The sequence below is a fragment of the Lissotriton helveticus genome, chromosome 2_2 (assembly GCF_964261635.1).
Source record: "Lissotriton helveticus chromosome 2_2, aLisHel1.1, whole genome shotgun sequence".
Lineage (NCBI taxonomy): Eukaryota > Metazoa > Chordata > Amphibia > Caudata > Salamandridae > Lissotriton > Lissotriton helveticus.
The window spans coordinates 6,911,768-6,939,394 of NC_136060.1; positions in this window are offsets into that span (position 1 = coordinate 6,911,768).

The window sequence follows — 27,627 nt, forward strand, 5'->3', positions numbered from 1 at the left end:
GTGCAGGCTTAGTGAAGGCGAAGGGCTATGTCAGGGGCCAGCGGCATGCAAAAGGGTTCGCTCTGATCGGGGCATCTTAAAAAAATGGCGGGCGCGCACGACAAAAGTGTGGCATCAGGGGAAGAGGCAAGATGGCGCAGATAATGTTCACCAAAAACGTGCTAATTTTCAACAGTCCTCCCTTTAACATATTCAAGACATCTTGCTGGTTCATTTTCTACTCGGTTCTATTGTGGTGGGCATGAGAAAGAAAACGGTAGGAACCCTAGAGGAAAAGAGTTGTAAACAATACATCTTAACATTTCTAGTTTTTAGGTGGTGGGCCTATTTGATAAACTTTGATCAATTTGTTTAGCAGGAAAGTCATAGGAATGCAATACAAAAACGATTCTGTAGCGAGAGCAGCAAGCATATTTCATACTGGCAGGTTATTACATATATATCAGGTTCAGATTGGAGCATGATCAATACAATGGCGGCTGGGAGAGAAATGAGGTCTAGCAGAAACGGCGATTGGGGATGTCAAATGTTCGAAGTTTAACGAGTTCTCATCATTCTTTGTTGCCTTTCGTTGGCGCTGTTGAGCACCGGCGGTGGAGCTACAAGTCCAGCTCTGTTCTAAGTTCTGTGTTGCAGGGCACGACCCTTTCCTCGCGTTTCTGGTCGGAAAGGTCCTTTTCGCCCTGTGTCCTTTGAGGTGATTGTCAGAAAGTTCAGATGGAAGAAGAGCGTACAAAACAGTCCATAGGGTAGGTCAGAGGAAAAGGGGGATGGAGCAAGGCCAAATTAGTAACAGACTAGGGGAACGAGAGACTTCAAATAGGCGAGCGTGTGACCGAATTCAGAGAGCGGGGACTTGTCGACAGACACTGGACATCGAGCAGGGGCATCAGGTCGACCCTTTCTTCTCATGTTGTCGAAAACAGTGCCTCGTCCTGCAGCTCTTTTCTGTCGTGGTCTCGCCTTGGCTAATGTCGCAGGTGTTCCTTAGTCTGCAGTCAGGCCTCGTGCTCCCACATCCGGTCCTTCTCTCCTCCAACAGCAGTACCCTTAAACAAGTTTGAAAAGACAGTCTTTAGAGAATTTGCAGATGAAGATAATCAAAAGTCTATTTCTCTCCCAGCTCCAGGCAAAGAATGAAAAATGCCCGTTATTTAGTGTTCACAACTGGCATATGAATGACCGGTGACGGGCCTGTTGGATTTACTATGACTTTCCTTTAAAATTATTTATCACAGTCACGACAGTTCATCTGATGGTGACCCACCTTCGTGAGACGTTAACATGGTACTACACAGGTATTTTGCTGAGAGACGAACATGGCTAAACATTTCCTTTCTATCGATGCATCCTGCCTTTTAACTACTACGGGGTTCATTTCGATGATATCTTTACCTTGGACTAGTCTGTTAACCTTGTAAAACATCACTCTGGATCCTACGTAACCTTTTACAGCCCGATTACTTAATTAGGAAGGACAGGGGTTTTATGGGGAACAACCAGGGACATAGGAAACTTGTGGTAAGGGCATAAATCGACCCATCTCTCACAACCGGAAATGAGGGGTAGTTTCATAATTCCAGTTTTTGGGCGGCTGATACAGGGGGGGTAACAGGGGTGATCATTTTTCTGGTTTGGGTATTGCGACAATTCGGGGAGGGGAGGGTCGCGTATTCTGAGGTCCTTGTTTTATACCATAGGAGCCGTCGACATGTAGTTCCCTTATTTCGGGCCAGATTAGGGAACCTCTGTCGTCTTACCTGTCCTTTCCCTTACGGCCCAACCTCGGTTTATTGACTTCTAGCGGAAAAGGAGAGGTAATGACGCGGCCTCAGGGTGATTGTATTAAAGACACGTTTTTGTGCAAATACTGACGGTATTTGAAGCCAATTAGGTGGTGTGCTAGGGGTGGCATTCTGCCAATTTCGGGGCTAATCACTCGGAAGAGTGGGAGTGCAAAAATAGAGGAGAGAGAGAGAGAGAGAGAGAGAGAGAGAGAGAGAGAGAGAGAGAGAGAGAGAGAGAGAGTGAGAGTGCAACGGCAGGCTAAATAGTATACGTGCGACAGAGAGGGTGGCAGTGTATTCAAGAAAGGCTATTTAGTGCATTACACAGTAAAGGGCATTCACGGGTCTGCGTTAGAATCTTGTAATCATGCAGTTTGAGCATTAGACAGGGTAGAGGGGACGTGCCTTGAGAAAAAGGAAAGAAGAAAGGAGGTACCATTTTGTCGCACTTCTCGCATTCTCGGTCCTTCGACCAGTTGGGCCGACGCCTCAGTCACACACACACACATTCCCTCATAGTTTCGCATCATACGTGACATGGGTTCATTCGTCCGGTCTGGTTTAAGGGTGATCACTTTTTATCAGGTTGTGCTAATTTCCCGGGTTTGTTCGATACGTGAGTAGTTTGCAGGCGTGCTTAGACACCACCTTGCGGCGCTAGTCCGCTTCGTGTATTAGACATGGCAAGGCTTCGGATCTTCGCCACACCTTGGCTGTAATCTCTGATGTAACCTGCAGAGGGAGGAAAAAGGGGTGGGGGAGACAGCATTCGCGCATATTCAAACACATGGATTCATAAGACCTTTACTTACCTCTTACTCGTCTTTCCTCCTCGGGGCAGGGTCCCCGGGGATATGGTTTCTGGAGTCGAGGGGGGGGGGGGGGGGTAGTGTGTCCATATAGGTCGTGTGCGGGGAAACGTAAAAAGGAAACCAGAGGTGCTTAGTGCGAGGTATCTAGTCGAAGGATGTATCTCACTATCGGGATCCTTAAACCTCTTTCAACGCTGTGGCGTTCTAAGGTTCTTTGGTTCTTGGGTCAGCTCCGTTCCCTGATACTTTGGAACGTTGTACTTTATCACATTTACATTATTTCATTTCACCCTCCTTTTACATTCCCTCATTTACACCGTTCGTTTTACCCATCCTTGGAAGTCGAAGTCTTCCTCTACGCGAGAGGTCATGAGTCAGTCGCGTACTTTGAAGGCGGAGTGTCGTGTTGTCGATCCGATCCGTCCTCCAGGGCTGGGCAACCATCTTCTTTTAACCTTAAAGAGAGAGCAGAGTAGGGTGCACAGAAAAGAACTTTCCCACCGATCCCACATTTTTAAAATAAGGCATGCAATACCCGTCCATAGTTTCAAAAACTTTATTTTGCAAAATCATTTCAGCATGAGGATTATGAGGGTGCGGTCGTATTTGGCCGGTCGTGGCGATGGCTAAAGTGCGTACAGTGGGGTGTCGTTTGCAGCAATAAAAACATCGGAAAGTTTTACTCATTCATTGGTAAGAGACTAAAACGTCTATTAATTGGCTGGGGGTTCGGGGGCATTTATTTTCATAATTTAGAAGCATAATCATAATAGTGGTAATCAGATTTCCTATATGCATACCGTACGTGAGCGTCGTAAATGAGGTTTACATCAGTTATAAAAATATAATACATTGTACATTTGTAATCAACATTTGTAACGGGGATCCTTTCATACTGTTCGTCGAGTGAGTTCTCCTTGTCTTTTCTAGCCAAGTGTACAAAGGATCATATAAAATCTCAGAACATCAAGTTTATATTAGTGCGAAGGAACACCACGAGGTGTTCGTAAGTTCCGATTGATACCAGCGCCATTTTGGGCGGGGCCGGTTCAGTCCGGAAGCAGCATCAGGGGGAAATGTTTCCCATTACTGGCAGTTTGGACCAGAGTCCTTTTCGGCAGTTCTAGAATTCATGCTAACAGAAGGAGTGGCAATGTCATGTTTGTTTCGTTGGCGCTCAAGGCAGCCGTCCCTTACCGGAAACCTGCAAAGGCCGAAGGTTCCGCCGGGGACCTTTGTAGGATCTTCAAGGCTGCGGAGACGCTGTCGGAGATGGGGGCTCGTGCTCCAGGGGGCAAATGTTCGAGTTATATTGCTGGTCAAAGTTACTCTAGTGGCCGGGGCCCGCCTTCCAGCGGACCCAGACGCCATTTTGAGGCCCTACAGGGGCCACTCTTGTCGAGTTTGCAAGAGTGGGAGAGATCCTTCGGAGTGAAAGGAAGAGGGCTCTGTTTTGTGAAAGCGGGACGTTCAGCTGGGGTGCAGCTGTGATGCCCCCACCTGGGGGGGCGAGGGAGACTCGTTCGCATCGTCTCCTTCTCCCGGTGCACTCCATGCCGCTCCTTTTCATCGCCACGCAGGAAGGTCTCTCCACATCCGGTGTTCCCCAAGTCCTGTGCTCGGTGCTGTGGGAGTATGGCCACCTGTGGTGCGCATTCGGCGCGGCACGAGTATCAGTGCAGTCATTGCAGGTTCGGTGTTCCGAGAATATGGCCACCATTGTACGTTCGGTGCTGCGCAAAGTACTGGGGTGCCACCATGGTGTGTTCGGTGCTGTGGAAGTATTGGCACCATCGCCTGACTGGGGGTGTTCGGCGTCGGGCCGGGGGCTGGGAAACCTCCTATCGGTGGAGGTGGGAGAGGCTCGTCCGCGTCGCCTCTCCCTCCCAGCCCAACTTGGACAAATTGTTGTGGAGGTACGTGCAGGACATCCCGCCGTCCAGAGCTGCTGCGGCTGTTACGGAAGAGAAAAGGAAAAAAAGGTGCCTCGTTCTCCTCTGGACATGTGGCGGGACTACTTAAGTCTATCCAGGCCCGTTGCGGCTGGCTGAAGAGACATGTGGCGGGACTACCTACAACTGCCCCGGCTGCTGGCTCCTGCCTCTCCTCCGGCTCCCCCATACGTTAAGATTTCCTGACCAAGAGTTGGCGGCCGGGCCCGCCTTATATGGGTTGCCGTTGGTTGGGCGTAGCCGTAACCCTGCCCTACTTTGGAAGGTTCCAGAATGGGGGGGGGATGTTCTGTTTGACTTTCATTTTCTACAGTTTACCGTTATTATTCCTTGTTTGTTGTGTTAAATTAAAAGTTCAAGTTCATTAATGGTCTACGGATTTTGTTTTACCATTTCTTTCTTTTCAGGTTGTTTTTATGCTAAGTTTCTGCTAACAGAGGTTGAGTAACACGGAAACACGTGTAGAGGGATGACGCAGATTTGTACATTACATACACACAAACTCAGACGGGGGGACAGTACAAGTACGACATACAAAGACCCAAGACGAATATAAAACAGTTATTGGTCATAATTATCTCTTTCCGTCAGTGAATTTGAAACAAGGCTGGGTTCCCGTCTTGACGTTGCCCGACCTAGGAGAACTTGAGCATGCCGCTGAAGTTGTCCTGGCGAAATCTGTGCCATCGGGCATAATCAAACGTGGTGGTTCTGTCTGGTCTGTCTATGTAAGTCGGGTTCTTCTTTGTCTCGCGCTTTTTCTTGTACTGCCGGTCTGTCGTTCCTGTCGGCCCTTTGCCTTTACTCACGCTCAGTAGAGTCGGGCATTGGGCTTTCCAGTGTCCGACATACCTACAAAAAGCGCATTGGGCTGGCCCTAAGTCTGGTCGTCTTTTGCATAGTGTCGGGGGATAAGTTGTGGGTAGCGATGTCCTGGGGTTGTCCTGTCGGTATATTTCTCTATTTGGTTTGTCCTCGTCTTTTCTCTGTCGTTGCATAGCCTCTCTGCGCCACATACCGAGACTGTCGAGCATAATTGGCGTTGTCTTATTATTTCGAAGGGCTATTTCTAACGTTTCTATTTTATCAAGGTCAAAGGATCCTGCCAGTGGCCACTGTTTGTCTTGACTATCTTCGGTATACCTGTGCCACAATTTATTATAGGCTATGGTGACTAATCCATAGTTTATGAACATGTCCTTATTAGGGGTGCCTTCTAGTGGAGCTATATGGTCCACCTCTAATACACGGTCCGGGCTAAACAGGCTATTAATCAGTGGGGAGAAGACAGACATGACGGCTCGTAACGAGGGACTAAAAAGTCAGCACTGCCTATCTTATCACTAGGTGCAAAGACCGGACAGAATATTTCTATTCAACGTTGTTTGCAGGCAGTGAATACCTCATGGATCAAAAATAACAAAAAAGACCAATAAATAACAATGGGGAGAATGAGTAGGTCCGCAAAGATCTGCGTTACCTACCCTTTTCACTATCTGCAAAAAGGGTGGTCTCTTCCCTGTTTGCAGACAGGGAATCTCCAGGAAACAATAGTTTTGCGAACAACAGTTCAGTTTCAAGTAATTATTGAGTGGGGGAGAAAAAATAAGCACGGCTGCTGCCCTACCTATCCTCCACTGCTTGCAAAGAGAGAGCCCGTTGTTTCTCCGTTTGTAGACAGTGAATCTCCAAATAAATAAAGAGCAATAACAATCAAGCAATCAAGCAATTATTTCGCAACTTGTCGTGATTACACGACCTTACCCGGACCATGTGGACAGTTTCTTGTCTTCCGAATCCAGCGCCCGATCGTCCTCTTTTTCTCGTATTTCTCACGGCACTCCTGATGGTCCCCAGTCAGGACCGTAGATCACTCGAGAGAGGTCTGTTCGGAACTAGTGAAGTTCGGATGATCGGCTGCCAGACGAGGGTCTATTGGGCAAGAGCTCTCCCGATCGTTGCAGTCGTTCACTCTGTCGTCGGGACCTCTCCCACTGGATCCACGAGTCGCTGATGGGCCCCACGCTTGGGACGCCAATTGTTAAAACCTGTGGCGGGTCGAGGACAATCGATATTTGCCCGGCGGTATTGCCTCTGTGACCCTCTAGTTATTTAATCAATGAAGAGGCAGGCGCTGGAGACTGGAAAGCAGGAAACAAGGTTTTTATTCTCTCCGGAGGAGAACACAACGAAACGGACAGAAGGTATCGTTCTGAGGTGCTCTAGATACATTTCTGAGGCCTGGCCTCTTATACCCTGGTTTATGACTTTATTGTAAATTACACATTCATGTTAAAGCTTTGATGTATGGAAAAGACATTCCCGGAAATCCCCTTTGGGCCCGTTCCCACACACATTTACAGTTGAAGTCCCCACCCTAGTCACAACAGGTGATGAGTATCACGCAGCTGGATATTCCGCCGATTCACGGAATGTGGGGGGTTTGATCGGATCTCATGGGGTGGGGGCTTTGATCAACCCGGGGATCCTTTGATGGGGGAAGCTTTCTATTGTACGGGGAGGGGCAAGGAGTGGTATCGGCAGAGCTGGGTGTCGGCCTGGGAACGGGGAAGACAAAACGGGCACACGGGGAAAAAGGGGTTTGCGTCTAAGGGCCGGAGATCATGAAAGGGAAGCAGGGAGGTGTCGCGCTGGGAACAGGATGAGGGCCTGGGGCAGAGCAGCGCCGAAGAGGGGTTTATGACTCAAGGCAGGTGCAAGCAGGGGGGGTTTGCAGCGTGCAGGCTTAGTGAAGGCGAAGGGCTATGTCAGGGGCCAGCGGCATGCAAAAGGGTTCGCTCTGATCGGGGCATCTTAAAAAAATGGCGGGCGCGCACGACAAAAGTGTGGCATCAGGGGAAGAGGCAAGATGGCGCAGATAATGTTCACCAAAAACGTGCTAATTTTCAACAGTACATATTTTATTGAAAAATATTTGAGAAAGTGATACACAAACCATTCCAAATGATCACATCTTAAGTTACATGCTTACCAGGCCAAAGTTTCTCTTATGAGCAACTGAACTTAAGAATGGACTTGTCTTTTTCTAGTTCAAGCACATTATTTCTTATTTGATAAACTTAAATAAAATTCAAAAGTGATTGCCAACATAAATATACACAAGTAATCGAAACAAACATGGGTAAACCTAATAGGCCTCAAATGTAAAAGGCGGCAAGTTCTCTTTGCCAATACTTGTCTCCATTGGACTGCCTTACTACCAAACTGGATTTAGATGTGTCAGGACACATAAACACAAGGTGCCTCATTTATGAGAAATGACGCATGAAAGCAGCGATGCGTCACTTCTCAGTGCGCACTCCTTACGACATTCCTGATGCGTCATATTTAATGTATGACGCACCATGTCGCAAGGAGTTACAGATACGTCAGTATTTCTGACGTATCTGTAAGCGCAAAAGTGACGCATTGCTGGAGTGTGTCACAAAAGTGACGCAACTCCAGCAATGCGTCCTTTCACATGGGGCGAGCCCCATGTGAAAGACCCTCGGTCAGCCTTACGCCTGCTGTGAGGCAGGCGCAAGATTTTGACGCAACGGCGTCCTAAAAGAGACGCAGTGAAATCTCATAGATTTCACTGCGTCACTTCTACGACCCTTCCGTGCGTCAATACGCCCCCCTTGCATACATTATACCTGGCGCAGGTATAATGTGGCGCAGGGGTTTACAAAGTGACGCATCTACCTAGATGCGTCACTTTGTAAATATGGAGCAACAAGGCGCATTGTTTACGCCACTGGTGCATCACAAAAAGTGACACACCGGCAGCGTAAAAGTGACGCACGGCCTCACAAATGAGGCCCAAGGAATGGACTCTCTTTTAAAGAAAAGGCCCTTCAAGATGGCCACAGACACGTACTCCGGTCTGCGTATGCAATATGAGGCATGTGTGTGTATGGCATGGTCATTTTGCTTGCTTTTGGCAAATTACACAGTGCAAAAAAATGTGTGCGGCATCATACAAAAGTAAGCAAGTGTCAGGCCAGGTTTGTAGCTACAAAAATAAAATAGAAAAGGTAAAGCGGAGTAGAATGGTATTCAATAGGGAGTGTCAGTGAGGAAAATGAAGCTTTGGGGTTCAAGGGATGATAATAGTGAACAGAAGGAAAGAGGCATAGGCGCTAGGATGTCTGGTGCAACAAGCAGGGGCAAACCAAGGAGAGACAGAAAAAATTGTGCATTAGAAAAACAGTCCACAATAGAGGTTTTTTCGACGTTTCGACCCACAATGCTAAATTCATTAGAATTGAGTCATCATCAGGATGGGGCCAGCTGAGGATTCACTCCCGATAGTGCATGCTGTTACTATTCCTTACCAATGATTAAACACTGTGCATGCCAGGGCATAGATTTTTAAAAATTATCATTCCTTTTGCCACTCTTTGGATTGAGGGCCACCTAGAACTTCTTTAAATAATGACACACACTATGCTTTTGAGTAAGCATACCAACAACGTAATCTCTTACCATTAACTGCTTGTCTACCGGAGCAAGCCTGACCAGGACCTTATCCTATCAGACACACTTAAGACTGTAGGGCTCATTCCAGAGTCCGCATGGTGCCTCCTACAACACTCCGTCCTGACAATGACACGTTTCAAATTAATTTAGAATTGTCCATTAAAACGTCGGCCAGACCTCCACTGTGGATTGTTGTTTAATTTCAGACACTCAAAGTACGAGTGCTGCATATACCATTCTGTATCAGTCACATGTGTACATTTATGTCTAACACTTGCCTAATATTTATTCACCTTGTTCACTTTCACTGCGCCTTCACCAATTTGGAGCACCTTGTAATAACCGAGAATCCTAGCTCCTTATACAGGGTTCAGGTGTGAATAAACAATAAATGCACTAAACGTATAATAATAAACCTTACTTGTCAGAAGGTTTCTTGATAACCTTTCCTGTGAAAGGCAAGGGCTACACTTCCTCCACAGGAACCTTTTGTGTCTTTAACAATTTGTATATCGACCTGGCAAATGAAAATCATTTGTTTGGTTAAATTAGTTATGTTAGTTATGGAGCGACCGCTGAGCCTGCTCCAGGCGAGGTCGCCCCCACCCACCGCTGCTCCTGCCCGCTGTCTGCCAGTGCGCTGCCTGCTGCCTGCTGACTGCGTTGCCTTCTGTGTTTCCCCCCCCTTGCTGCCTCCATTTTTTTCCGCCTGTATCCCCTTTGCCTGTTGGTTTTCTGTTGGTTTTCTGCCTCCTGTATTCACCTTCCCCTTTTGCCTTCTGTACCCCTATTTCCCCCCCTTCTGCTGCTCTCCCCCTACCTGTTAGCTCTCCTCTCCAGCCGCCGGACGACCCAGCCGCCGCTGAGCCGCCCTCGGCCCTCCTTCCCGCCACTGACCTCCAGCCGACTCCGCCCCCCCTGCCCACTGGCCGCCCCGCTCCCGCCACCCAGCTGACCCGCCCTCCCGGCGCATTACTTATGACGCCCCCCGAGCGACCGCGCAGCGGACGCGCACAGCGGGAGCACCGATTGAGCGCCGAAGGTGCGCCAAAGGTAAGCCCATCTGCGCCCGTCCGCGCCTGGATCGCGTCCAGCGCCAGGACCCCTGGCCCCCGCAGGCACCAGCCCACCCGCCGGACCTACAACTCCACCGAACTCCACGCACTCAACACCGGCCGAATCCCAGGATGCTACCGAGCCACCCCGAGACGCACCCACGGACCCTTCAGCTGCCACTCCTGCAAGTACACCTGCAACCGGACCGGCACTACACCAGCACCGACTAAGCCGAACACCAGCAGCAACCACCTCAAGTGCATCCTGCTCAACACCCGCTCCGTCCACAGACACGCCGTCGAACTCTGGAACCTCCTCGACACCACATCTCCAGACGTTGCCTTCCTCACGGAAACCTGGATGAACGCCTCCTCAGCGCCCGACATCGCCATCGCCATCCCGGAGGGCTACAAGATCACCCGGAGGGACCGCACCAACCAGACGGGAGGAGGCATCGCCATCATCCACAGGAACACCATCCGCATCACGACCAACACCGACGACACCCTCACGACCGCTGAACACCTGCACTTCCAGATCCACACCGACCCCAAGACCACCCTCAGAGGCACCCTCATCTACAGACCCCAGGGACCACGCACACAATTCAACGAAGACATCGCCGACTACATCTGCCCGCACGCCCTCCCCTCCGCTGACTACATCCTCCTCGGGGACCTCAACTTCCACCTGGAGAACAACAACGACCGCAACACCACCACCCTGCTGGACAACCTCGCCAACCTCGGTCTCAAGCAGCTGGTGACCACCCCCTACCACTACGCCGGACACACACTCGACCCCATCTTCTCATCCAGCAAGGACATCACCTTCAGCCACGCCACCGGACTCCACTGGACGGACCACGGCTGCATCCACTTCAGCTTCAGAAAGAACACGATCCACCACCACCAGCAACAGGTTGCACGAAGAAGCTGAAACAAGATCACAGCCGACCAGCTCGCCGCATCACTGAGCCAGCACCCTCCCACTAGCTCTGCCAACCCCAGCAAGGCCGCCGCCAACCTCACGAAATGGATCAACAACTGCGCAGACGACCTCGCCCCACTGAGGACCCCGCCTAACAGACCCGGCAGCAAGAAAGCCCCATGGTTCACCGACGAACTCAAGAGCTCCAAGAAGAACTGCCGAGCCCTCGAGAGAGCCTGGCGAAGAGACCCAACTCCGGACAACATGACCACCCTCAAGCTCGCCACCCGAAAGCACCACCAACTGATCCACGCCACCAAGAAAGCCGCATTCAAGGAACGACTGGACAACAACGCACACAACAGCAAAGAACTCTTCAACATCGTGAAAGAGCTCTCCAACCCCAACGCCGGAAACAACGACATCACCCCATCTCAAGACCTCTGCAACTCCCTCGCCTCCTACTTCCACAACAAGATCGCTGACATACACAACAGCTTCTGCACTCAACCAACGCTCCCCACGACCGCACCAACGCCCCCCACCACCACACTCCGCGCCTGGACCCCGATCAGCACCGAAGACACCATCCACACGATGAACGACATCCACTCCGGATCTCCTACCGACCCCTGCCCTCACCACATCTTCAACAAGGCCGACGCTGTCATCGCACCCCACCTGCGGGACATCATCAACACCTCCTTCGACACCGCCACCTTCCCAGAGAGCTGGAAGCACGCCGAACTCAGCGCTCTACTGAAAAAACCAACAGCAGACCCCACCGAACTCAAAAACTACCGCCCCATCTCGCTCCTCCCGTTTCCAGCCAAAGTCATCGAGAAGACCGTCAACAAGCAACTGGCCGCCTTCCTCGAGACGAATGGATCCCTCGACCTCTCACAGTCTGGCTTCCGGGCCAACCACAGCACCGAGACCGCCCTCATCGCAGCCACCGATGACATCCGAGCCCTGCTCGACAACGGAGAAACAGCGGCCCTCATCCTCCTAGACCTCTCCGCGGCATTCGACACTGTCTGCCACCGCACCCTAGTGCAGCGCCTCAGCAACGTCGGAATCCAGGAGAAGGCACTGGAGTGGATCATCTCCTTCCTCGCTGGAAGGACACAGAGAGTCCGCCTACCCCCGTTCAGATCAGAGGCCACCGAAGTCATCTGCGGCGTTCCTCAGGGCTCCTCGCTCAGCCCCACCCTCTTCAATGTCCACATGAGCCCCCTTGCGGCCATCGCACGCCAACACAACCTCAACATCATCTCCTACGCCGACGACACCCAGCTGATCCTCTCCCTGACCAACGACCCCGCCACCGCCAGAGCCAACCTACACGAAGGGATGAAAGACGTAGCCGAGTGGATGATGACCAGCCGCCTGAAACTGAACTCAGACAAGACGGAAGTCCTCATCCTGGGCTCCTCGCCCTCCGCCTGGGACGACTCCTGGTGGCCCCCCGCCCTGGGCACCGCACCCAAACCGACAGACCAGGCACGCAACCTGGGCTTCATCCTGGACTCCTCCCTCTCCATGACCGTCTCCTCGTCCTGCTTCAATATCCTGCGCATGCTACGTAAGATCTTCTGGTGGATCCCCACTGAGACCAGGAAGACGGTCACCCAGGCCCTTGTCACCAGCCGACTGGACTACGGCAACGCCCTCTACGCCGGAACCACCGCCAAGCTCCAGAAGAGACTCCAGCGAATCCAGACCGCCTCAGCGAGACTCATCCTCGACATCCCCCGTCACAGCCACATCTCCGGACACCTGAGAGACCTGAACTGGCTCCCGGTCAACAAGAGAATCTCCTTCCGGCTCCTCACCCACGCACACAAAGCCCTACACAACCAAGGCCCGAGATACCTCAACAGCCGCCTCAACTTCTACGCTCCCACACGCCAGCTCCGATCAACCAGCCACCCCCTCGCCGCCGTCCCCCGCATCCGAAGAGCCACAACAGGAGGAAGGTCCTTCTCCTACCTGGCCGCCAAGACCTGGAACTCCCTCCCGACCCACCTCCGCCTGACCCAAGACCACCTCACCTTCAGGAAGCAGCTCAAGACCTGGCTGTTCGAGCAGTAGCGGACCCCCCCTCCCAAAGCGCCTTGAGACCCGCCGGGTGAGTAGTGCGCTATACAAATGCTATGATTGATTGATTGATTCTAAAATTGAAAAAGATGTATTGAGACCTAAAATGGGTCTGTTGTCACAACTGATATGCTGATGTTTGCGGGAAAAAATATATGTAAGGCCGATATACAGATGGTGCTGTACTGATCTTTATGGTGAATATTCTGTCTCAGGTGCTAGTCAAAATAAGCGCTGTTAAAACTTTTTTATATGAACGCTGTTAACGCTGGCAACCTTGCCGAGGCACAGAAGTGGGTACTGCCAGCAACCCTGCATGTAATGGCCAATAATGGAATCTTGTCTGATGTGGTCTCCATTGTAACACTGATAATATATGTCTGTAGTTCGAGATAATTTTATTGAACATAAGTAGCTCTAAGTATAGAAAAGGTTGAAGATACTTGGTCAAGATGCATAATGTACCTGTTCCCGAAAAGACTGCTACTAATCTAGTATATGATCCTTTTTTAGCCGACTTTTAGAGCAGGAGATGGTGTTCAGATATGAGGCAAACAGAGGCCATCACGAAGAGCTATTTATTTTCAAAGTTTTATTTAGCATGAATATGACCCTTGAGGGTATCAGAGCCCTTTACTGTGTTTAATGAGAAAAGTAGTATATAGAACAACATCATAATCAAGGGCAGAACATTTTGTGATACAAGCCTCGAGAGAGACAACCACAGGATCGAAGGCATAGAAAAGACACACAACTAACTTCTTTCTTGAATAAAGCAGTTGAGGCGTCAGTCTGATTTCAGGGGGTATGGCATTCCAGATTCTTGGGGCAATTCCTGAGAATGCTCAGGTATATGTTTTAGTTTTATAGAATTTCGGTGGTTTCAGCAGTAGGGTGCTAGTTCCTCTACAAGATCTACAGCCACCTGATAGTTCCAATTTATGTTCAAGATATATTGGGGTGTTGAAGTGTATGGCTTTGGGGGTTATGAAAGCGATTTTTAAGTGAATTCTTGCCTCATGTGAAAGCCATTTTAAGGTTTTTAGATCAGGAGTGATATGGTTGTTTCTTTTGTATCCGCTGATGAATCTAGCGGCAGAGTTAAAAGAGGCCCTTAATGGCGCAAGCTTACACCTGGGGAAACCACAGAGGATTGTACTTCTATACTCCAACCTGGGGATCACTAGGGCCTGAAGAGCTGACTTAAAGTCCTCATGAAGAAGGGAGGTTTTAATCTTTCTTAAGACATGCATGTGGAATTTTTCCCTTTTGGTAATAGAGCTGATGTGCTCCTGCTTGTTCAAATTCTTGTTGAACGTTATTCCCAGAGATCTCGATTTAATCTATGATGTGTGGTAAGCAGGTAACAGCTGTTAGCTGTTACATCCAATATGCGATTTCCAGTGGGTGTTTGGGTGGGGCAATATGGAGGAATTCTGTTTTGAGAGCATTTGATTTGAGGTGGATACAGTGTTGAGAGACCTAATATCTTCAGGGGAAGAGATTATTAGGTAAAGTTGGGTCACATCTGCATACATGTAATGGTGGATGTTGGAAGAGTTCAGCATTTCAGTTAAAGGTTCCATGGACAGGTTAAAGAGAGTGGGTGCGAGCGATGACCCCTGTGTTGCCCCTAGTGTGACCTGTGAAGGGTTGAATAAGGACATACTGACCTTCATTCTTTGGGTTCTGTTATGGAGAAAAGAAATGAACCAGTTAAGAATGGACCCTGATAATCCCATCCTACCTTCAATTAGGTTTAACAGGCTTTCGTGTTTGACCATATAAGAGGCAGATGAGAGGTCGAGGAGGATGAGAAGGCAGGATTCATTCTGATCCAACATTTTTAGGGCATCATCATCTTTATGAGTGAGAGGATTCAAGGCTGTGGCCCTTTCAGAAGCCGGATAGGATATTGAATTCTTCAATGTGGTTGCAGTGTTGTACATGGACTCATTTTCCAAGGAGCTTTGCCAGTGTCATCATATTAGAGATTGGCTGGAAATTGTTGGCTTCTGCATGAGCTGCTGTGTTTTTCTTTCAAAATAGGGGTAACCCGCCAAGCTTTAAGGCAGTCAGGATTTGATCCTTGGAGTAGTGAGGCATTGACTATATTTGTCCAGAAAGGGAGTTGGGACATTTTGACCACCTTGTAGAGATTTGCTGATAGGGGGTCGCTGAAGTGGTTTGAGGGTTTTAATGTTGTAAGTATTTTGAGAATTGTGCTTTCATCTGCGTTTTTGAATGTGCTCCATGTGGCTTTGTTTTTGTGGTTTGAGCTGAGAGACATCATGGGTCAGAGAACCCCAGCAGGGGGTACTAATATGCAGTGTGAGAGGGAGGTTCTTCCTATATGTCTGAAGGTTGCATTTGATTTTCCTTGGTTTTTCCTTGAAGAAGGAGGCAAAGTCTATGCCGTGGATTAGAGCCAACAGGGGTAGGGTTATAATGCCCATTGGATTGTACCTTGATAAGTTTGAACAATTTTCTTGGACGATTTCTAGAATTATTTAATTGGTTTCTAAAGAAATTTACTATAGTTTGAGATTCTGACCTGTTTGTTGTAAGTGATCCTCAGTGGCTGGATAATGGTTGTAGGTGAATGGTCTCTTGCAGAGGAATTGCACATGAAAGCCTATAGAAAAACGAAAAACTAGCTTAGAACGTTGCACTCTGGAGAGGATTATGCAGGGATATTTTAAACCCAATGAGAAATAGAGATGGTCAGAATGATACCTCAGATAGTTGTAGTGAAATGTAAAGCTGAGAAACATGTGACATGGTAAATTTGTATATTGTTACTCTCGTTAAAATGTAAAAGATAATAATGCACTATTGGTGTAACATTGGATTCTGCCGCCAAATGGTAATAACTGGCTGGAGAAACGCTGCGCTGTTAATGTTTGAAAATGGAATAAAGTTAATTAAAACAAATAGGTGCCCCTCGGTAATCTCAGGTGCTTAAGATGTTTGATGGAGGGTGAGAATCTCCATAATCGTTACGCTAGACTGTGCTTACGTCTATACGCATTTAGGGTATCATTGAACCATAATTTGGATTCTTTGACATACATTATTTTTAGTTTTAATAGTGCTGGTGTATCTAGAATCATCAGCATGACATTGTTGTAGTGGGCTGTGAGATCATGGAAATCTGCCATTTCAAAGGGAGGTGGCAAGATGTTGTTGCTGAGGGATGTCAGATTATTTGGGTTGGTGCTTTGCATGCTTCTTATCCACTGTTAGGGTTTCTTTAATTGAGACTTTTTTTATCCTCAGGGATTCTGTAATGAGGAAACTTACTCTGTGGTGATCTGTCCAATCACAAGGGATAATGGATTCCAGTTAGATTTTGTTACTCTTGGCAATAATAAGGTCCAAGGCCCAAATTATAAGTAGCACTGTTGCAGAATTGTGTTGTTAAGATCCGCTGGGAAGGATTTAAGTCTTTTGACTACTGGGTCATTAGGGTTAATCCAGTGGAGGTTGAAATCTCGGAGGAAGATCTGGGTGCAGTGTTGTCCTGCATTGGTAGAGATGATTCCATTAATTGTTCTATGAATGTAATGTTATCTCCCGGTGGATGGTAGACCATGTGCAGTTTGGACTGTTGTTATTCAGAATATCAATGCATAAATATTCACATGAGGATAGGGCAAAATTGAGTGACTTTTTCACTGAAAGGTTGCTTCGGTGTATACAAGAAATACCTCTGCCTGGTCTGTTGTATTTATCTAATCTTATGATGTTGTGGTTAGGTGGAATAGTAAGTCAAGGGTAGGTATGGAGGAGTAATTTAGGCAAGTTTCTGTAAGGAGTAGTAGGCCCAGCTTGTGTGCAAGGATGAGATCCACTATGTCTGCTGCATGTTTCACTGCTGATCTTCAATTGAGTAACATGCATTTTAAGTGAGGTTTAGTGTCCTCAACACTTATTTAAGTAATGGGCACACGCTTAAGGTTTGACTTCTTTATGGTTCTGTGACTGAGCCTTTGTACTCTGTGTGGGTTTGTAAGAATTGTTTGTATTTGGTTTAAATTTGCTCTGGTACCGGAATCTGTAGAATTATATGGGAGAAGGACAGTGTGAATGTCAACATCGGAGAGAGGATCTTTGAGTCTTATGGGCGATGGGGAATGCTATTGTTCTCCATCTCAAATGTGGAGATGCTGAGAGAGTTGGGTTCCCACTGGTTGTGGGGCGTGAAGAGTGGTATTCGGTGTCTGGTACCTGTTTGTGACTTTTCATCATCGGACTTTAGTAGTTCCATCTGCTGTTTATGAGCTCTCAGGTGATGCTTATTATATTTTGTATGTTTGCCTTACTTAGTTGTAGGTCCTGTATAATGTCCCCAAGTTTGGACTCTTGTAGTGTATGAGAGCAAGTTGTTGAGGTTTGGGTCCAAAGGCCCAGAGCAGGGGAGTGGTCAATGCTGTTGTGTTCAAATCCTGCTGTCCAGGGAGAATCAGCCAGTTGGAGGTCAGGATGTAGATGGAACGAGGCATGAGGTGGGTGGTGGAGAGCTGGTGAGCTGGGCAGATAGGAGCATTGGTGTCTTGAGCTTTATGCTATTGTTTGAAAGTGGGTTATCAGGCATCATGGGTGAGAGATTGTTTGAGCCAAAGGGAGTGCCTTAAGTGTATTCAAAGTATCCATGAGGGTGTCTTTAGCCATTAAAGGGATAGTCGAGGGTTATGATTATTTCCTTGACTGTGCATTCCTGTGTTTGCAGTTTTAAGAGGATAATAATGGGGTAGTCTAGTTTGGTGCTTCATTGAAAGGGACTTATGTTCCTCAAAAGGCAGTTGAGAGTTGGTGTTGTGTGTGTTGCATGCAATGGAGGATCAAGGGGAGTGTGGAGGTGGAGCACTTAATACAACTAGGGTATGAGGGGACATTACTGTGGGTTCTTGAGGGAGGCCTGCAGATTCAAGATAGCCGTATGAGGGGGCATATCCCTTATTATTTAAAGAATTTTTAATGGTAGAAAAGGTTTCCTCAAACATTTCTAGGTTTCGGTCTGAAGATTCGGATGAGGATGATATTTTTATTGTATAGGGAGATGGTTAGCACAGCTCTGCAAGCTAGGGAGGGGGCAATCGAAAGTTTGCACCCATCTCGAATTTTCGTAGCTGCAGAGATCAGGAGCTTAGAGACATAGGGGCCGATTAGGATCGCGGTTTTCCCGCATCCTCCGGGCCGGCGGAAGCCACCGCCGGCCCGGAGGATGCGGGAAAACCGCTGCAGAGGCACAAAAGACCCACCGCCAAATTAGGATGGCGGTGGGTCTCAAAATCCGTCCGCAGCTTTTCCGCCGTGGTTGCCTTCCGACCGCGGCGGAAAAGCTCTAACATGGCTGGCGGTGTCTTTCAGACACCTCCATCCATATTAGGATTGTGGAAATCATATTCTTTTCCACGGCGGCTTTTCCGCCGTGGAAAAGCATACGGACATTGACTTCGGGGGCCCGTTGCGGGCCCCCTTGGTGAAGGGGGGCTGGGGGGTGCACATGGGGGGTACCTATGGTACCCCCCTGCATTTGCGTGGACAAAGCGGCAGGCACCGCGCGGTGCCTGCTGCTTTGTGCACGCAAATGCCGTGCATGCATTTTTAACATTGCGGCAATGTTAAAGATTGAGGATGTGACCGCCACTCTGGCGGTCACATCCTAATCTGCACGGAGGGACCGCCGCATCCCCTGCGGACGGTCCCTCCTACTCTATGGTGGCGGACGGACTCAGGTTCGTTCACCATCATAATCGGCCCCCAAGTCTTTTCTCCACTATGCTCTTCTTTTAGTGTAGAAAGTAAGATTACTTATAGCTCCTTTTTGTCAGCAGAACTATCGGTTAGAAATTAGCATTTCGGGGTTAGATCTGAGAAATCTGAGTTTTCTGTTCTTAGATGCATTTTTAGTTAAATTAGAAGGACATATGAGTCTAAAGGAATTGCAGCCTATCTGCTCCAATATGTTGTCAGATGCTTTTAGGAAGTTAGTCTTCATATATATGTGATCAGATTAAAAACTGACTGAAGGAGATGGGTTCAGTACGAGCAACCTTATAAATGTCAATATCGGTCACAGAAGCCTTATGTGAAACTAAGTTCAAGTTCATATTTTCAAAAGTTTATAGGGTGTAAAGGGGTTGGGGACAGTATATTTCCAGGTAATGATAAATATGTTTTGGAAGAACGTGCCTAGAAGAGGTAAAAGGAAGATGTTTAAGTAATAGAGGGGATCAAACTTTGACTGTTCCCGAATGGCAGCTTCTTTAGCTACAAGGGTGGCCAGCCACAAATGTTGCATTTTGGGTGCAAGTATGTAGTTACTGTGCTATAAAGGCCTGATACTACCCACTCGACATTCCCTCCTTGTCTACTGTGTTAATATTAGGGTGAGTTAAAGCCAATTGCTCCCTGAAAGTTGTTGTTATCGCCAGGCTTGTGAGGGAGGGTGTCATATTCCATGCCAATGTCTTGGAAGTGTGTTGTTGCCCCATTTTGAATTACATCACTTATTCCACTGATGACCCAGGAGTGTTCATTAGATTGTTTTGTCACTAATCATTAACCCCACATTGTCCCATAGAAGGCAGCAGGTGTGAATGTGTTTGTGTATTTTGAGTCTTCTGTTTACAGTGTTCCATGCTTCCATGGTTGTGCCTGTGGCAGAGGTGAAGGGTAAAGCAGTAGTGGCTCACTTGTAGGATAAAAGATAAGGCCTGGTATGTGATCCAAGTACCTCTCAATTGGTGTATATGGGAATCTAATTCTATAGAAGGCCATTGGATATGGGATAGTTGGTGAGTCAGATGATATAAGGACAAATCCAGGATGCATAGACCTCTCACACATGAGTAGCCCTGTAACTTGTCTCAGGTCTGACATTGCAGTGACTTTGGGTGCAGTTTTCACCTGCCATTTCAACTTGTCAAGTTCATTCAACTGCCAGGCCGTAACCTTACCTTTTAGTAGATGTAAGGCACCCCTACGGTAGGCCCAAGGAACCACCATGGGCAGGGTGCAGTGTATGTGAAAGGTAGGACAGGTACTGGTGTGTTATACATGTCCTGATAGTGAAATACTGTTGATTTTGTTTTTCCTATTGCAAGGACTAGCTCGCCCATATGCTATATTTGGAGCTGCCTTGTAGTAGTTTGCAAGTACAACTTTCAGTTGGGAACAGCAAGAGATTTGCTGTTTGGACTCACTGAGATCAGAATTTAAAAATGTATCCTTTAACGAAGGTGGTTTTTAAATTGTGTGTTTTGAAAATGCCACTTTAGTAAGTTGGCATTTATTTGTTTAACCATCCCGTGCCTCTGCTTGCTTGTGGAATCAACGTTTGGTTTAGACTGACAAGGGCCTATTTGTGCATTCACTTTAGACATTCACACAAAGGGAATTGATGTGTGCCCTGCATATCCTGATGGCCCATCACCAGGCTGATGGGACTTTTCTGATCTAGATTGGTGGGAGGAGCTGCCACCTGCACCTGAGAAAGGCTTTGCCTGGCCTCTCACAATGCTGTCCCCTCCCCTTGGAGTGTGTCTGGAGCCAAGCCCAGGGAGAACAAGAGCTTGTGCACTGCAAAGACAATAATTCGAAAAATGCCTTCTTCAAAGGCCAAAAGCCGTATAAGTATTGGATCTAAAACCCCAGACTTTTATAACACTTCAGGACCAAGAGGAACCTCTGCCAAGGGGAAGAGCTAAAGAGCTGTGAGGATGAGTATTGCACCTTTGCTTTATGTTCATTTTCTGGGTTGGCCTGCAATTGCTGCTTCTGCTTTGGAGTGGAAAAGGATTGGGTTTTGCTGTGTATCCTGCTTGTGAACTTTCTACAAGTGATTGATTTAAAAATTGGGTTTATGTTTGGCATGGGTATGCACCTAAGCCAGGCACAGTCTACCCGGCTAGTCAGGGTAAGGGAGTCACACACCCAAGATAATCCCTGCTCACTCCTTTGTTAGCTTGGCAGAGCAGTCAGGCCTATCCCAGAGGCAAAGTGTACAAGGTTTGCACAACACACACACACCAGTGACACACTGGGCACATGGCAAACAGAGACTGCACACATGGTTATATACAAATATCCTCTTTATTATAAAACACATAGACCACAGTTCCATGGATCACTTTGCCATCCAGGCGATTGTCATAACCTCACATATGTCACAAAATCACTTTGCCACTAGGCAATGGTAATAAAGGAATAGGCAGTGCAATAAGTTAAAGTCCTACATGATGCACATGTCATAGAAATATGAATATTGCGCATTTTATAGAGTCACCTTCTATTTTACATGTGAGCCTGGCAGTGCAGACCATAAACCAACATATCACCATAAATATGACATGCAGCAGGTAATGGAAGACAAACACATACATCCCCATATGTCACAAGAAAACAACGAGTATCACCGTAGATTCATAGATCACAGTACTTCTAGTACCCCCTCTACAGTAAGGTTGCTCCCCAAATGCAGGTTACAGGACCACCTGCGTACCTACAACAGTGAATGCTGTACTATTGGGCAGTTCCAGGTTCTTAGAGTAGAGTGCAGGAACCCACAAGAAACACCCAGCATCCTTCAGACAGTAAACAACAAACTATTTCCTTAAGCGCCTAAGGGGCCTTGGACCGTGGAAAACCTGCTTTCCAAACAGCAGGGTTTTGTCAGTACACTAGATTAGGCTTGTGGCCAGTGTTCTTGCTCACCTCGCAGGCTGCAGACACTCCTGTGTGCCTACTCTGTCGCATACGGTAAATTAAAAGGAAATCCTCACCATCGGCAGCCGGAGACCACCATCAAGGCTTCACCTCGTCACCCGACACTGGTCATTTCTTGAATCGTCTCCTGTACCTTCACAGTGGGGACCTCCATTGAGATCTCATGCCACTAGCACTGATCCAGTGCGATCCTGTGTTTTTGCAGTATTTCTCAGACTCGGGCCAAGAACACACTCACACTGCCGAGATTTCGTGAGGAAACCTCACTTGGTACCCCACATGGGCAATACCACAGAGCAGCTATCTGTGGTCGTGCGAGGCGGTTGCAAGTTCCCCAGTACCTTCGGAGAGATGCCATTAGCTGTTGGTCGCCTTGGGACTGTGGTCTCTTTAGGAAAGGAAGGCCGGTGTGTTTCCGTCGGGCCACAAGGCCCCGTCCACCACCGCATGATATTGGTGGAATTACTCTGCTCTGCTCCTGCCTCTTCCGAGACTCAAAAGTGGCCGCAGGTTCCATGCTAGAACCTTTGTGCTTCAGGAAATCGGGCAGGGCCACACTCTCTTCAGTAGGTTGCCAGGCATCCTCTTGGGCTGGGCCTGTGGTGGAAGACACTGAGTTGGCTACTTTCTGTGGCAACCCCCATGCTCCACATACAGCGGTCATGAGCAGGGAGAGGGAAAGCACTTCTTCCTCCTCAGTCTGGCCTCCCATCCCTCCAGAAGCACTTGGACAGTGCAGCACATTCTGCTTGGTATACAAATGTTTTCCTTACTTGGTTTTACAAAAACGGAGGCAAAAGATACTGTGCCCACCCTGCACTTTAATGTCAAGGACAAGGGGAATACGCAGCCCTCCTTGGAGAGCACTGGGGCACACAAGCAAGGTGCAGACATGCAAGCCAGCACACGGGGTCCTCAGAGCAGAGTGGCAGTTCTTATCTCAGGGCAGCATGTCAGTAATACAGAGTAATGTAGTCCCACTGCGGTTCCTCCTGGCAGTCCAGCAGTCTTCTGTTTCCAAGTTCCATGCAGTGTCTAACAAACATGGGGTCACAGCCCCAGTGCATATATCCATAAAGTCTTTGTTCTGGGGGCACTTCAACAACCTTTAGAAGTGCACAACACCCCCATTTAATCCCCAGCCCTGGCTCCAGACACACTACAGGGTGCAGAGACAGCATTGTGAAAGGCAGCCACAGCCCTATTTAGGTGCGTTCAGGTATTGGGAGGAGGGCGTGCAAGGTAGGGTGGTTGGCCGGGGAAAGCGAGGCAAGAGGGGCTCTAATGTATATGTCCGTCAGTGTATAATTAGTAAGGAGGGCTGGGGAGCGGGCGTCCGGACAACCAAAGTGGAGCCAGTGGAAAAAGAGGACAACTGCAGAGAAAGCAGCAGTCAGGTAATTAGGGGATGTACAGGTGGCTGTAAATCTGAGCGACTAAAACTGGTCCGGGTAGAAGTGCTGTTGAATTGGTTTACAGCATGGTCATAGACGGGTTTGTCATACGGGAGGCACGCATTGTAGGAAATTGGCTGAGCATTAAAGACAGAGCGGCATGTGCAGTGTGAAGTAGTGGACAAAAAATTTAAGAGAGGTCCCCTAACTAATCCAATCAGGGACTAGGGGTACGTAAATAAGAACAAATGGACTGTCCCAAAACCATCCAACCATTAGGGAGCAAAAGAAACCAATGATAATATGTACAACAATAATAGTACCACTGCCATACTAAAATAATATACCACTGTGAACAAAACTGGGTTATATAGGAAAATGTAATATAAAACAGAAATAAAAGTGAATATTTCTTATGTCAAAGTATTTTTGTTCATTTTATTAAAAACAGTACATAAGAAATCAATATTGACTTTACATTTAATTGGTACTTTGAAAGAGCATAATTAAAAACAGATATATGCAATACATCACAAAGAATAAAAAATTTTTTTTATATGATACAGGTTACGTTGTTTGAGAAAAGTAGTTGTCGACGCAGCATTTCGGTATAGGTACTACCGCTAAACTCCAGAAGAAACTCCAACGAATCCAAAACGCCTCAGCCAGGATCATATTAGACATCCCGCGTAACGAACACATCTCTGGCCACCTGAAAGACCTCCACTGGCTACCCGTCAATAAGAGGATCACTTTCCGACTGCTAACCCACGCACACAAATCACTCTACAACATCGGACCAGAATGCCTCAACTCACGACTGTCCTTCTACACCCCCTCCCGCCAATTACGCTCTTCCAGCCTAGCCCTCGCCACTGTACCCCGCATCAACAAGACCACCATGGGAGGCAGATCCTTCTCATACCTGGCAGCTAAAACATGGAACTCACTCCCTACCTACCTTCGCCTTACCCAGAACCACCTAGCATTTAGAAAGCAACTTAAAACGTGGATATTTGACAAGTAATCCTCCTCTCCTCCCTAAGCGCCTTGAGACCCTCTGGGTATGTAGTGCGCTATATAAATTATATGACTTGACTTGACTTGACTATATGTTAAAATTCTTACACCTTCATCAGGACAATATTCTCAGCCGTAGGCTTTGAACAAGATGGATATATTCAATTCACCACAGGGTTTTTTTTAAAAACATGGACCCTTGGTTTAGATGTGCCAGCGCAATTCTGCCGCTCGCATCAGTGTGAAGTAGTACCTGTTGAAATCCGGGACAAAGTCCGCGATACTTAGAAGGGCGGAGACACCGTAGATGCGATCGGTGCTAAATTGTAGTGGGGCGAGAAGGACAAGAGGACATGGTCGGTAAGGGGAAGGTACGGGATTGAAAAAGGACAAGGTCAGGGATCGGCGATTACCTATCCGGGGCACAGATCCGTCTAGGCAGCGGCCCGTGATCCGATTGAAACGGCGGGGGACCCAATCTGATAAATGATTGGTGGAGGTTGAGTGAATCTAAACAGGAATGAACAAAGAATCAAACGTGGAAGGATATCGAGCGGCACAAGGACAGCGTAGGGTGCCAGGGAATGGACGCTTACCTTACGCTGAGTGAAGCAGCGAGGGACGGGTACTGACTGCCACATTGTTTTCCATTATTCACTGTATATATTCAAACACCATTCACTATGCATCATTTATGCTGACCACAATTGTCACTTGCGTCGCCACCTTGTATTTCCCTTATACACTTTGAGCACCAAGTACAATTCGGGTTGTGTTGTTATTCGTCCACCTACAGTGCTTTTACAACTGTAAATCGCCTAACTATTTCTGTTTATTACATGATGCCATGAGCACATTTGAAAAAACATATTGAGTCTACTTATTTCTGTTCTCATAATGCTTTATGCATATATGTTTATTTGTCTTTTCAATAATACCAGTTGGGATATTGTTTGTTTATTCTGACTTCTAAACATGGTATTTCTAAAATTGTCATAATAAATCGCTTGAGCGGGATTTATCACCACTATTCCAAACATGCGAAACATGGTTACCCTATCCATTTCATATCAGAAATTACCACTGAACCACATATCTGGGAATTCCTGATGCAAACCTATGAGAGGAGCAGCCTCTCAGCTGTGAGAAACCAAATAGGCTATTTGTCACTACCAAGTCACGCCACACAACAAATGCACATGTCCTACCTTTTACCTACATAGCACCCTGCCCATAGGGCTACCTAGGTCCTAACTGAGGGGTGATCTGTAGGTAGTAAAAAGGGAGTATCAGACTTGGCAAACACTTTAAATGCCATGTCACTAAGGCAGGAACCTGCACATTCAGGCTCTGCAGCGGCAGAGGCCTAAGACAGATTTGAAAGGCTACTTCTGTTGATGGCACCTGCAGCACTGCAGGGCCACTAGCAGCATTTCATTTAGAGGCCCTGGCAATGTAGCATACCACTGTACAAGGGACTTAAAGGTAAATTAAATATGCCAAACAGGTGTAGACCAATCTTACTAAGTTTACAGGAGAGAACACAGGCACTTTATCACTGCTTAGCAGTGGTAAAGTGCCCAGAGTCATAAAACTAACAAAAAGAGGTCAGAAAAAATACTGGAAGAAGGTAACATTTTCTGGGATAGCCCTGCAAAATGGTCCAGGTCCAACACATCCCCCTTCCAGACTAAAGCCATGGTAGACTAATCTATACCTTAATGGTTTTCCCTGCTTGGGGCAATAGAACAAGGACCCTGGCCTGCATCTGCAGGGGCACGTTCCAGTTCTAAGCCAATTTGAACCCATGTGGATCCCTCTGTCTATGCTCTCAGGACCAACTAAGCTAACCCACGGGAATTCCTTAGCTGTCCGCAGTCAGAACCAGGCCCCAGGCCATCCAAGTGTTTCTGATCCCTGCCATCTCACAGAGAGGAGGTAATAGTCTCAGGTGCATAGCATCTTTGCCCCACTCTACCTCCCACCAGTGCAGGAGTTCTAAATTGCCACTAGTCCCTCATCCCAGGGACTCCACCCTCAGGCACCCTAAGGCAGGATAGGGGTCACAGGCGAGGCTCTCCTCACCCTACCCTAGATTCTGGGGTTCCTCATCCCCCTCCTAGCAGTTGTACCCACAGAATACAACAAGGTAGGGACACTGCTAGCAGTTCTCCTCCCTCTAGGTCAGGGGTGACATCCTGTACCTGGCTCCCAACTCAGGGACTACACCCTGTGGCTGAGTATGTGCCTGGCAAGCCAGGACTTCCTGGGCAGCACATCTACCCCCCTCAAGGGTAACACATTCCTCATGTGTTGTGTGCAAGTCTGCCTGGCACTGATCTCCCAACCCCTGCCCATCTGACAGTGTACGAAGACCCCTTAGATCAGAAGGGGTGTCACAAAGGTCATTCCTGAGGGGCTCTGACCTCAGAGCTGGCCCCTGACCCATTGGTTCTCCCACTGGGGACTGCCTCCCCTCTCACCCCTCCATCCGGTATTCTGCACCCTCCACTCGGGTGTAGTGCTGCCAGCCACCAGAACTGGTGGGACGCTTGTTACAGCCTCCCCCCCCAAGTTCTCCTGACACTATGGAATCGCACTCAGTGGATAGGCTTCCAGTACAGACTAGGCCCACCTCTTGGTGTTCACTCTTGGAACCAACCAGGCTCTGGGACTGGGCTTAGGCCAACATGGAACTCAGCCCACTCCCACACACCCTCCTCACCTGCGAAGAGACATGGGTCCCTCTACCCATCCCACTACACTAGGACCTATTTGGGCTACCAAGAACCTTTCCCCCACCCTCAGTTCGGAAAAATCTGAGTCACTCCCAAATGCCTTTCCAAGCCCTCTGGCACTCACCTAGAAATCTGCCTCCTGTGCAAGTTACCAGGGTTCAGATAACTTCCACTCCAACAGGTGTTGGCATAGCCCTGGAATAAAACAACAGAACATGTGCTCCCTGACAATCAGATTGAACAGCCAATCAAAATTGTTTGCTGTGCTATCCTTCACCCATCACTCCAGTGCATTGCAACAATCCTCCACAAAATCCCCCAAAGACTGGTGAGACAGTTTACTGCTGCCCCTGAACCTCAACCTATACCTGACAGGGGTGACACTCTCATTCTGGGAACTAGGTACCACACTCTGGGATCTGCGAGTGGAAATTTCTACACTGGACACAACATTGCTGCCAACACTGGACTCTACCCTCATTACTGGTGAGTCTAGAACCCTGAAAATACGCTCATGGGACAATCTTTCCTCAAGAACTAGTTTCTCTCTGGCCCTCTCTGCCTCCACCATCCTTTCCTGCATGAACAGAGAAAGGTAGGTGACACTACTACTGGCAATAGAC